Genomic DNA, 9,764 nt, shown 5'->3' with positions numbered 1-9,764 from the left:
GATTCCAGAATCGATTCTCGATTCCAACGATTCTCGATTCCAGAATCTAGAATCGATTCTCAATTATGTAGTTTGATATTGCAATAACACACAAAGGTAAATCTAAGACAAAAAATGACAAATGTATTAATGCTGAACTTCAAATTCAACTTCTGAAGTATTACAGTGAGGGCCTAAATTCATTTTGCAATACGAGTGTGTTAATTTAAGCATATGTATCAGTAAGTGGCACGGGATTCTCAAAGCCTGTGTTGAGGGTCAAACGAACAAAAATGCACTCTTGAAGCTAAAAAAAATCCAAAACCAACAAGTTAATTATTTACATTTTTACTTCAATGTAGAACAGTCATTTCTTACACATGAGATTACTTTTAGTCATAACGATTATTGAAAGATATTCCATATTCCAGACTGAAATGTTATAACAGAAGTGGAGTATTGGCCAGAATGACATGAACATTTGGACACTTATTCAGCCGGTATCTTGCATGTTGCGTTCATGTGCACTGTAATTTTTTTTTTTTTTTGCGATAACACGTGACTTTTGCGATGTGTTCATCGCGCATTTTCAAAATACGATAAATCGTGCAGCCCTAATAGAGGCCGTGTAGTGCCGTTGGTTAGGTTTAGGCAACAAAGCCACATTGTTAAATTTCTACCTCTTCTCTTACAGTTTCTTGACCTCTGCGTTCACTATAAAAGCTTGTCTTGCATTAATTTGTCTTTTTCTTTTCTCATCCCCTCAGCCTTGTCGGCGGACAGGTCTTCCACTCCGGTGCAGAAGGACAGCAGCCTATGGGAGCAGATCACAGCCTGCGTTGTCAGCCAGCCTGCGTTGTCAACCAGCCTGCCTTCAGGACTGTGGCTTCATGGTTTAACATTTTGGTTATTTGGCTCATCGGACTTACTTATGTCTACTACCCCTCCTGGGGTATAGGCCACCAACAAGGGCTTTCCAGCCATCAGCTCATCGGACTGATACCGATATATTCAAGATCAAACATCAGCTGATAGCCATATGATTGCTGATATATTGTGCATCGCTACTGGTAACTGTTTTAATTTCTTACATACATTTGTATTACCATAATATTTTAATGTAAATAAAATGTGTTTTTCTCATAATTGAAGTGCAATTGGTCATTGAACAAAACGGCACATTTGGAGTGTACTAAAATGGCACCATGTGAAGTGTAATAGTGATGTATTGTGAGTATACTTCAGGAACATTTAATACAGTACTTAAAGTATAACAATGTTCTATTTAAAATACACTTTTATCCTGACGCATAAGCAATGATGGAATACACTTCAGATACACTTTTAGTCAATTATAGTACACTTTAAGTACATGTCTTTATTATGCTTAAATTGTGATAGAACTTCACTATAAATACATTTCTTAATAACAATAGCACACTTTAAATGTACTAATTAAAATCAAAAAGTGCATTTGAAGTTTATTTGAAATATTACTGAGGCATGCTAGAAGAATATTAATAGTATGATAACTGTATTTAAAGTATACTTGTAGACTACATCAATTGATCTATAATGCCTTTTTAAGTATACTTTCAACACACTGGTGATATAATACAATTGTACTGAAAGTGTGTTTTGAATGCTCACGAATCATGCTTTTCACTGGTGTACTTCAGTACACTTAAAGTTTATAAAAAGTTGTTCCAAAAAAGCATACAAATTACACTTAAAAGGTGCTCAAGGAGTCCATAAGTACTACTAAATGACTACTTAAGTACACTTAAGTATAACTTAAGGGTGCCAAATTAACATATGCTAACTGAAAGTGTACTTAGTACATACTGTGAAAAGTATAATTTAAGTATAATACTTTTTCACCTGGGTATGCATACACATGGATACATACATGCATTGATTTACACACACAAATAGCACATGCTCCTAATTATTCATACATGCCTATACACACATAGGCTACCTACCACATATAATTACACATACATAGCTAATACCAAACATACTACAGGAAATACAAGTGACCCATAAGTCCTGATTATGTATCATCACGTCTATACTTCTCCAGAATAATGTTTCTATACTTTTTTTTGAATTGCACAAGATTTTTACTTTCTTTGATCTCGTCAGGTAATTTATTCCACAGTTTCACACCACAGACAGATACGCACATGCTTTTCAGAGTGCTATGAACAATTGGTTGTTTGAAATTCAATCTCCCTCTCAGCTCATAACCACCTTCTCTATCACTGAACTGTTTTTGTATATTACCAGGAAGTAAATTATGTCGCGCTTTATACAGAGTTTGGGCGGTTTTGAACTCCACCAGATCCCAAAACTTCAGCGTCTTTGATTTATGAAACAGTACATTTGTGTGTTCATGATAACCTACCTTATTCACTATCCTTATTGCTCTCTTTTGCATGTTGCATATTGTCTGTAAGTTGCTTCTATAGGTGTTTCCCCATACTTCAACACAATAAGTCAGGTATGGTAAGAAGAGTGTACAGTACAGTGTTTGCAATGATTTGATGTTCAAAAAGTGCCTTGTTTTGCATAGAATCCCCACAGTGCTTGCTAACTTGGACCTGATATATCTGATATGTGGTTTCCAGCTAAAGTTGTGGTCGATTATTACTCCTAAAAATGTGTTCTCATGTACTCTTTCTAGTTTAACACTGTCAATCATTAATTCTACGGGAGTATTCAGATGTTTATTTGTTTTGCCAAAGATCATAAATTTTGTTTTTTTTGTGTTTAATGATAGTTTATTTGCATCAAACCACAACTTTAGCTTCCCCAATTCTTCTGTGACAGCCTCTAACAGCTGCTGAAGATTTTCACCTACACAGAATATATTTGTGTCATCAGCAAAAATTACATATTTCAATATTTTTGAAACATTGCATATGTCATTAATGTACAGTATAAACAGTTTTGGTCCTAAAATCGACCCTTGTGGTACACCGCAAGTAATATCTAAGGGAGAAGATGTTGTAATGCCCACCTGCACAAACTGTTTTCTGTTTTCAATGTAGCTTTTTAGCCAATTTAGCCCCACCCCTCTGATCCCATACCTCTCTAGTTTTTGTATTAGAATATCATGATTTATTGTGTCAAACGCTTTCTTCAGATCAATGAAAACACCCACTGCATATTTCTTATTGTCAATTGTACTTGTTAACTCTTCCACTAAATCCGTTAGAGCCATGGCAGTTGACCTGTTTGTTCTAAAGCCATACTGACTGTCTGTAAGCAGTTTAGAAGAATATTTAATTTTAAATTAACATTAGGATTATACTGTTGTCATGTCATTATTCAGTATCTTCTCCTTTTATATTATTAGTATTAGTATTAGTATTAAATACTGAGTATCTCATGAAAAACTATTAATATTGCATCTTTTGTGTTTAGCTCCGTCTCACAGCAGGCCCGGCTCCAGAACCAAATTACAGAGGGGGCCTGCCCCTAGCTTGGGGGGGCCAAGCTACCCAAGGGGGGTCCGGGGGGATTCTCCCCCGGAAGAAGATTTTGTACATTTTAAAGTAAAATTCGTCAACCTGGTGCATTTGAGAGCAAAATGAAGAGGCTAAATCTATGAAGAACTACACACATCTCTAATGTGTTGTGACTTTACAAATAATTAGGCCTAAACAATTAATATTAAATGTATTTACACATTGTGCACAAATTGCATTCATTGTGACAAATTTACAATAGTTAATATCCAGCCAGAATCATTGCAAATGGAGGTTCAAAGTAACAGTTAGCAATAGCATTCAGTTAATCAATGCCTAATGACAGCCAGATTCCGTTTTAAACTTTAAAACAGAAAAACGGAAAAACGTTTTTAGCACACACAAAAAAAAAAGAAAAAAGAAATTGAATGGGGGGGGCCAGCTTAGGGAATGGGGGGCCCGGCCCGGTCAGGCCCCCCTCCAACGCCGGGCCTGTCTCACAGCATTGTAACATTGTAGTGCAGCAAGAAAGGAAAACTACTGTAAACATTTGAACCATATTTCTTGTTTAGAACCTATAGCTAGCAACATCGCCATCTCCTGAAAAACATTAATATTGCACCTTTCTTGTGGCTACATCACAGCATCTACTGAAAAACATTTATAGTGGATCTGACTTGTTTAGTTCACTTTAGATTCACATCACATCTGAAAAACAACCAGTCGAGTGTAATAAGTAAATGAGGTTTAATTTAAAAAAAAAAAAAAAAAAAATCTAATTTTTTTTTTTTTTTTGGGGGGGGGGAACTGAAATGTACCCGGGCCCGGGCCCATGTGGCCCGGGCGGTTCCGCGATCCCTGAATATACTACATATTACTAGTTACTTTCATTTGAAAGTAATACGTTACTTTACAATATTACTTTCTGTGTAGAGTAACTTGTTACTTCCTACAATACTTTTGCATTACTTTTACCAAAACAACAGCACCAACAGAATGACATCGCCGCCATCCCAAAAAATAATTTCAACCGCTTGAAGTCAGTGTAAACAATCCAAAATTCTAAATGTTATTCTTTTCCTTTGTTATTGTCATCTATAGTGGTTATTTGCCTAAAAACACACAGTTTGATTAGGAAATGATTGTATCTTTTTTAAATATGTGCTTTGATTTAATCAAATGTAACTCAATTTGTAACTTGAGTTACTTGACAAAGTAACTGGTATAATATTACTGAAATCCTATAAGTAATAAGTTATATTACTGAGTTACTGCTAAAAGTAATATATTACATGTAATATGTTACTTTTGTAATGAGTTACCCCCAACACTGCTTATAATAAAGCCAGCGGCCCTGATAACATCACTGCAGAGCATCTTTGCGAGCCAGGTTGCTGTCCTGCTCTCCATCTGTCTTACAGGCCTCGTGTCACATGGGCTGCTGCCAGACTCCATGTTGCCCGTCACCTTAGTGCCGGTCATCAAGGACAAGGCGGGCAAGGTGGGGAGCCTGGACATCTACCGGCCAATTGCACTGGCTAGTGTACTCTCCAAGGTTTTAGAGCAAATTTTATTAGATCGTTTAAGTTCCTTTTTAGACACCACTGACAACCAGTTTGGGTTTAAAGAAGTGATGGATATGTATAAAGCTAAGAACCCCTCTGTTTTGGTGGCTTTATTGATGCCTCTAACGCATTCGATAGAGTTAACCATCAGAAGCTGTTTTTAAAGATGAGAGAGAGAGGTGTGCCTAGGGGCATTATTAGAATCCTAGCATTCTGGTATGCCAACCAGACCATGCAGGTCAGATGGGGTAATTCGGTCTCTGCTCCTTTTGGGGTGGGGAACGGCATCCGGCAGGGGGGGCTTCTTTCTCCTGTCCACTTTCATTTTTTACATGAATGACCTCTCTGTACAGCTCAGTAGCTGTAGAACTGGATGTGTGCTGGATAACACCTGGATAAAGCATTTTATGTACGCTGACGATCTGACCATCCTGTCTCCAAGCACGCAGTACTGGTTTTCAACAGCTGCTGAATATTTGTTCTGCGTATGGAGTAGATTTTGATGTGAAATATAATGCTAAAAATAGTGTCATCATGGTTTGCAGAACAAGGGATGATAAGGATCTCTCCTTCACTTCTTTTTATTTGTCAGGACTGGTTCTTGAAGTGTGCTGTAGAACCAAGTAATTGGGTCACATTCTTACTGATCAAATGAGCGATGATGATGACATGTATAGGCAGCGGCGTGTCTTGTATGCACAAGCTAATATGCTGAGGGAAAAGTTATATTTTTGCTCTGATGAGGTCAAGATTAACCTGTTTAGAGCCTATTGTACTCCTCTCTATACTGTCCCCTGTGGGTCAAGTTTAAGCAGGCTAGCATTCAAAAGCTTCAGGTTGCTTACAATGACTGCATGAGGATTCTGCTCAGAAAGCCAAGGTGGTGCAGTGCTAGTGAGATGTTTTGTGGTGCAGGAGTCTACACCTTTCATGCCCTGCTGAGAAATCTGACCTACAAGTTTATCTGTCGTCTTAAAGGGATAGTTTGGTTTGTTTGAAGTGGGGTCCTATCAGCTAGTTCGATACAATAAACTTAATTAGGTACAGTGTTCAGGAGGCTGGGCGCATTGTGGAACGAGACCGCACACTCAGAGCAGCAGCCAAACCAGCCTTTTCTCTGTAAGTACGGGGGGTCAACAACTAAAATGTAATTTAGCCACCTAAAACAACGCCCACCTAAACAAATCGATATCTGTGTACATGCACGCTCTATTTTGACAATTTTCAGCGCTTTACTTTTCCGCAAAACAGCAGTTTCATTCGGCACTGCTTTTTCTCCCAACCGTACAACTACCGTATTCCTCCACTAAAAGCCTGCACAAAGCCGCAGCACTGGATTACTCCGCAGTTATTTGGGGGTATTTTATTTCTCCCGGTTTGTTAGTGAAGACACAACAAATAGAATACACGAACGAAAATATGAGTGATTTTGATAGCGAGGATGATATGCCATTCACCTTGGTGACAAGAGGATACAATTATGAACCAGAGAGAATACAGAAGAGGAACTTTTGCAGAGAGTGAACAGGCAGAAAGAGAGATGCGCCTGCTGCCTAAATGCCGGGGTGCCCTGCAGACCTTTTTCACCATTCCCAGGATAAATTGTGGAAAACGTCCCAGACCAGAGAGGCCAGGTGACTTGTTGTCTCTAAAGTAAGTCAGTGTTTTATCTCTCTTCCAAGCCTTCCTGTTTTGTAAACCGCGGCTCTGTGCTCTGTGCTGGCTTTTAGCGGAGGAATACGGTAGTTGTACGGTTGGGAGAAAAAGCAGTGCCGAATGAAACTGCTGTTTTGCGGAAAAGTAAAGCGCTGAAAATGGTCAAAATAGAGCGTGCATGTACACAGATATCGATTTGTTTAGGTGGGCGTTGTTTTAGGTGGCTAAATTACGTTTTAGTTGTTGACCCCCCGTACTTACAGAGAAAAGGCTGGTTTGGCTGCTGCTCTGAGTGCGCGGTCTCGTTCCACAATGCGCCCAGCCTCCTGAACACTGTACCTAATTAAGTTAGTGTATCGAACTAGCTGATAGGACCCCACTTCAAACAAACCGAACTATCCCTTTAAAGGAGAATTTCGTTTTTTTTTAACCTGGACCCATCTCCTGGCAATAATTATGATTTGGCCACTCACCCAGCGATGTTCGCGGCGTTTCTGGGCGTCCTAGCGTTGTTTTGAGATCAATAGCGTCCAAGTCAGTCGTAAAATGGAGCTGATTTGGGGCCAAGTGTGAGCCTGTCTTTCCTGCATCTAAATAGCTATTTTTATTCCCGTTTTCGCCACATATCGCCATAATCTGATCCGTCAACATCCACCAGAGTGATATTTCCCCCCAGGCTATTTCCTGGTCTCTCCCAGGGACCAAATTACCTCAAACGTGATCTCGGTCACCAAGTCTCGTGAAGTCCCGTGATACTTTCCTGCCGACTGGTCAACTACAGGTAGGACGCTTTGCGGTGGTGGTTTTAGCGTAACCTATGTGGGGTTTGGCATAACCTTCATTATTTCGAATCCCACATAGGTGATCGTGATCGTGGATGTTTTCACACTCCTCCACGCTGTCAGGATCCACTGGCAAACTTGAGCGAAAGTTGCTTTTCGCATGCGACCTGTTTTGGTGAATGATTTATCGCCGCTCGTCATCCACGCCTCCCACTCAACGCGTAGTGCCACTTTGAACGCACGATTGACACTGATGTCAAGTGGCTGCAGATGCTTCGTTGTGCCCCCAGGAATCACAGCTGGAATGGAGTTTGTGGTCTTGATGGCTGCTTTCACGGAATCTGTTATATGAGCCCTCATGCTGTCGAGAACGAGCAAAGCTTTTTTTTGGTGAAAGAATCCTCCAGGGCGCTTGACGTAGCACTCAGCCAGCCACTCCTTCATGACACTTTCCATCATCCACCCTTTCTTGTTGACTCTGAGGCATATCCCACTGGGAATTTTCTCTTTCGGCATCGTAATCCGCTTGAAAATCACCATTGGCGGCAGCTTTACTCCAGATGCTGTGCAGCCGAGAACACAAGTGAAATTCGTTCTCTCGTGCCCAGTGGTTCTCAATGTGATCGACGATTCACCTTTCTTGTTAACAGTCCGAGTGAGTGGCAGGTCGAACGTCAAAGGCACTTCATCCATATTTATGATCTGCTCCGGTTCGATGGAATATTCCTTGATCTTCCTTTGTGTGAATTCGCCGAAGTTTGTGATTTTCTCCTGGTAGTCGGGAGGGAGTTGCTGGCACACAGTCGTCCTCGCCCTGACGGACAGTCCCTTTCGTCTCATGAATCGGAAGCACCAAGATGGCCCACCTCTGAAATGTTCAATTTTCATTTCGGTGGCGACTGTTTTGGCCTTCAGTCGGATCTGCACCGTGGAAACGCCTCGGCCGTCTGCTCTCTGGGTCAACACCCAGTCTTCAAGGGAATCTTCAAGTTCGGGCCATCTGCTTTTATGACCTCTGAAGGACTTTTTGGTCTTCTTGCACTGAGACAGTTCCTCCTGCTGCGCCTTCCAACGCCTCACCATTGACTCATTGATGCTCAGGGTACGCGCTGCTGCTCTGTTTCCCTCTTTTAATGCGAGATTGACTGCTTTCAACTTGAAAGCTGCGTCGTGTGAATTTCTGCGTACCTTCCCCATGGTAAGTGAGAGACTGCTCGTCTTGTTGTGATTCCGGGCGGCTGATGAACTTTGAACCGGTAGGAGTAACCGGTTGATTTCCGCCAATGATGTCAAGTCTTTAATACACAAAGGCAATTCAAGGTGCTTTACAAAAAAATAATCGAAAAAACAAGCAGCAAAGCAATGCACATAAAATGTGCTGATGAAGCTGTGTAACCTGTAAAATCCATCGATTTTGGAGGTCACCGAGTGGCCGTTTGCTTACCGTAATTACCATATGTAAGGGTTCACGCACAGAGGGGATTGTTGGCTGTTTGAGGAAGCTCCCATTTACCGTATTACCGTAACATTTCAACAAAACAACATAACACAACACCACCTTTGTTTATTTTTACAGTGCACACAGTGTCCGCGGTGTGGTGAAAAGAGGGCAAGAGAGGAAATTAAAACAGAAGTGGATTTATAGGTAGAAAGAGTGCTAAAAAAGAGAGATTTTATTTGTATTTGTATTTTTTTTTCTGAAAAAATCCATAGATAAGCCGCACCGTTATATAAGCCGCAGGGCCAAAAAACGGGGAAAAAGCCGCGGCTTATAGTCCGGAATTTACGGTATTTAGATGCAGGAAAGACAGGCTCACACTTGGCCCCAAATCAGCTCCATTTTACGACTGACTTGGACGCTATTGATCTCAAAACAACGCTAGGACACCCAGAAACGCCGCGAACATCGCTGGGTGAGTGGCCAAATCATAATTATTGCCAGGAGATGGGTCCAGGTTAAAAAAAAACGAAATTCTCCTTTAATATATCTCAGAACTTGATCATTATGCTGCTGTCTCAACCTGGTCTCAGTGCTATTAAGTACCAGTCTAGCATTTTGGTACATTGGTACAACCTTTTAATGTAATGTATTGGCATATGTGTATGTTGGGATGTTGTATTGCTTTTTTATGTATTGTGTGTTTTATACTGGACCTTGTATTTGTGGCGACTCTGGGGTTTGACATGTCTGTGGGGATTTACGGGGTTACGTAAAGGCAGCATACCAGCCAGTGGTTGTGGTGGGAGAGAGGGGTTCACCTGTGATTGGCTGGGGGAAGGGGGATGTGAACGAGAGAGCGACAGCT

The sequence above is a fragment of the Poromitra crassiceps genome (assembly GCF_964638095.1).
Source record: "Poromitra crassiceps genome assembly, chromosome: 1".
Classification (NCBI taxonomy): Eukaryota; Metazoa; Chordata; class Actinopteri; order Beryciformes; family Melamphaidae; genus Poromitra; species Poromitra crassiceps.
The sequence above is the reverse complement of the archived record's forward strand: the minus strand, read 5'-3'. Positions refer to the sequence as shown.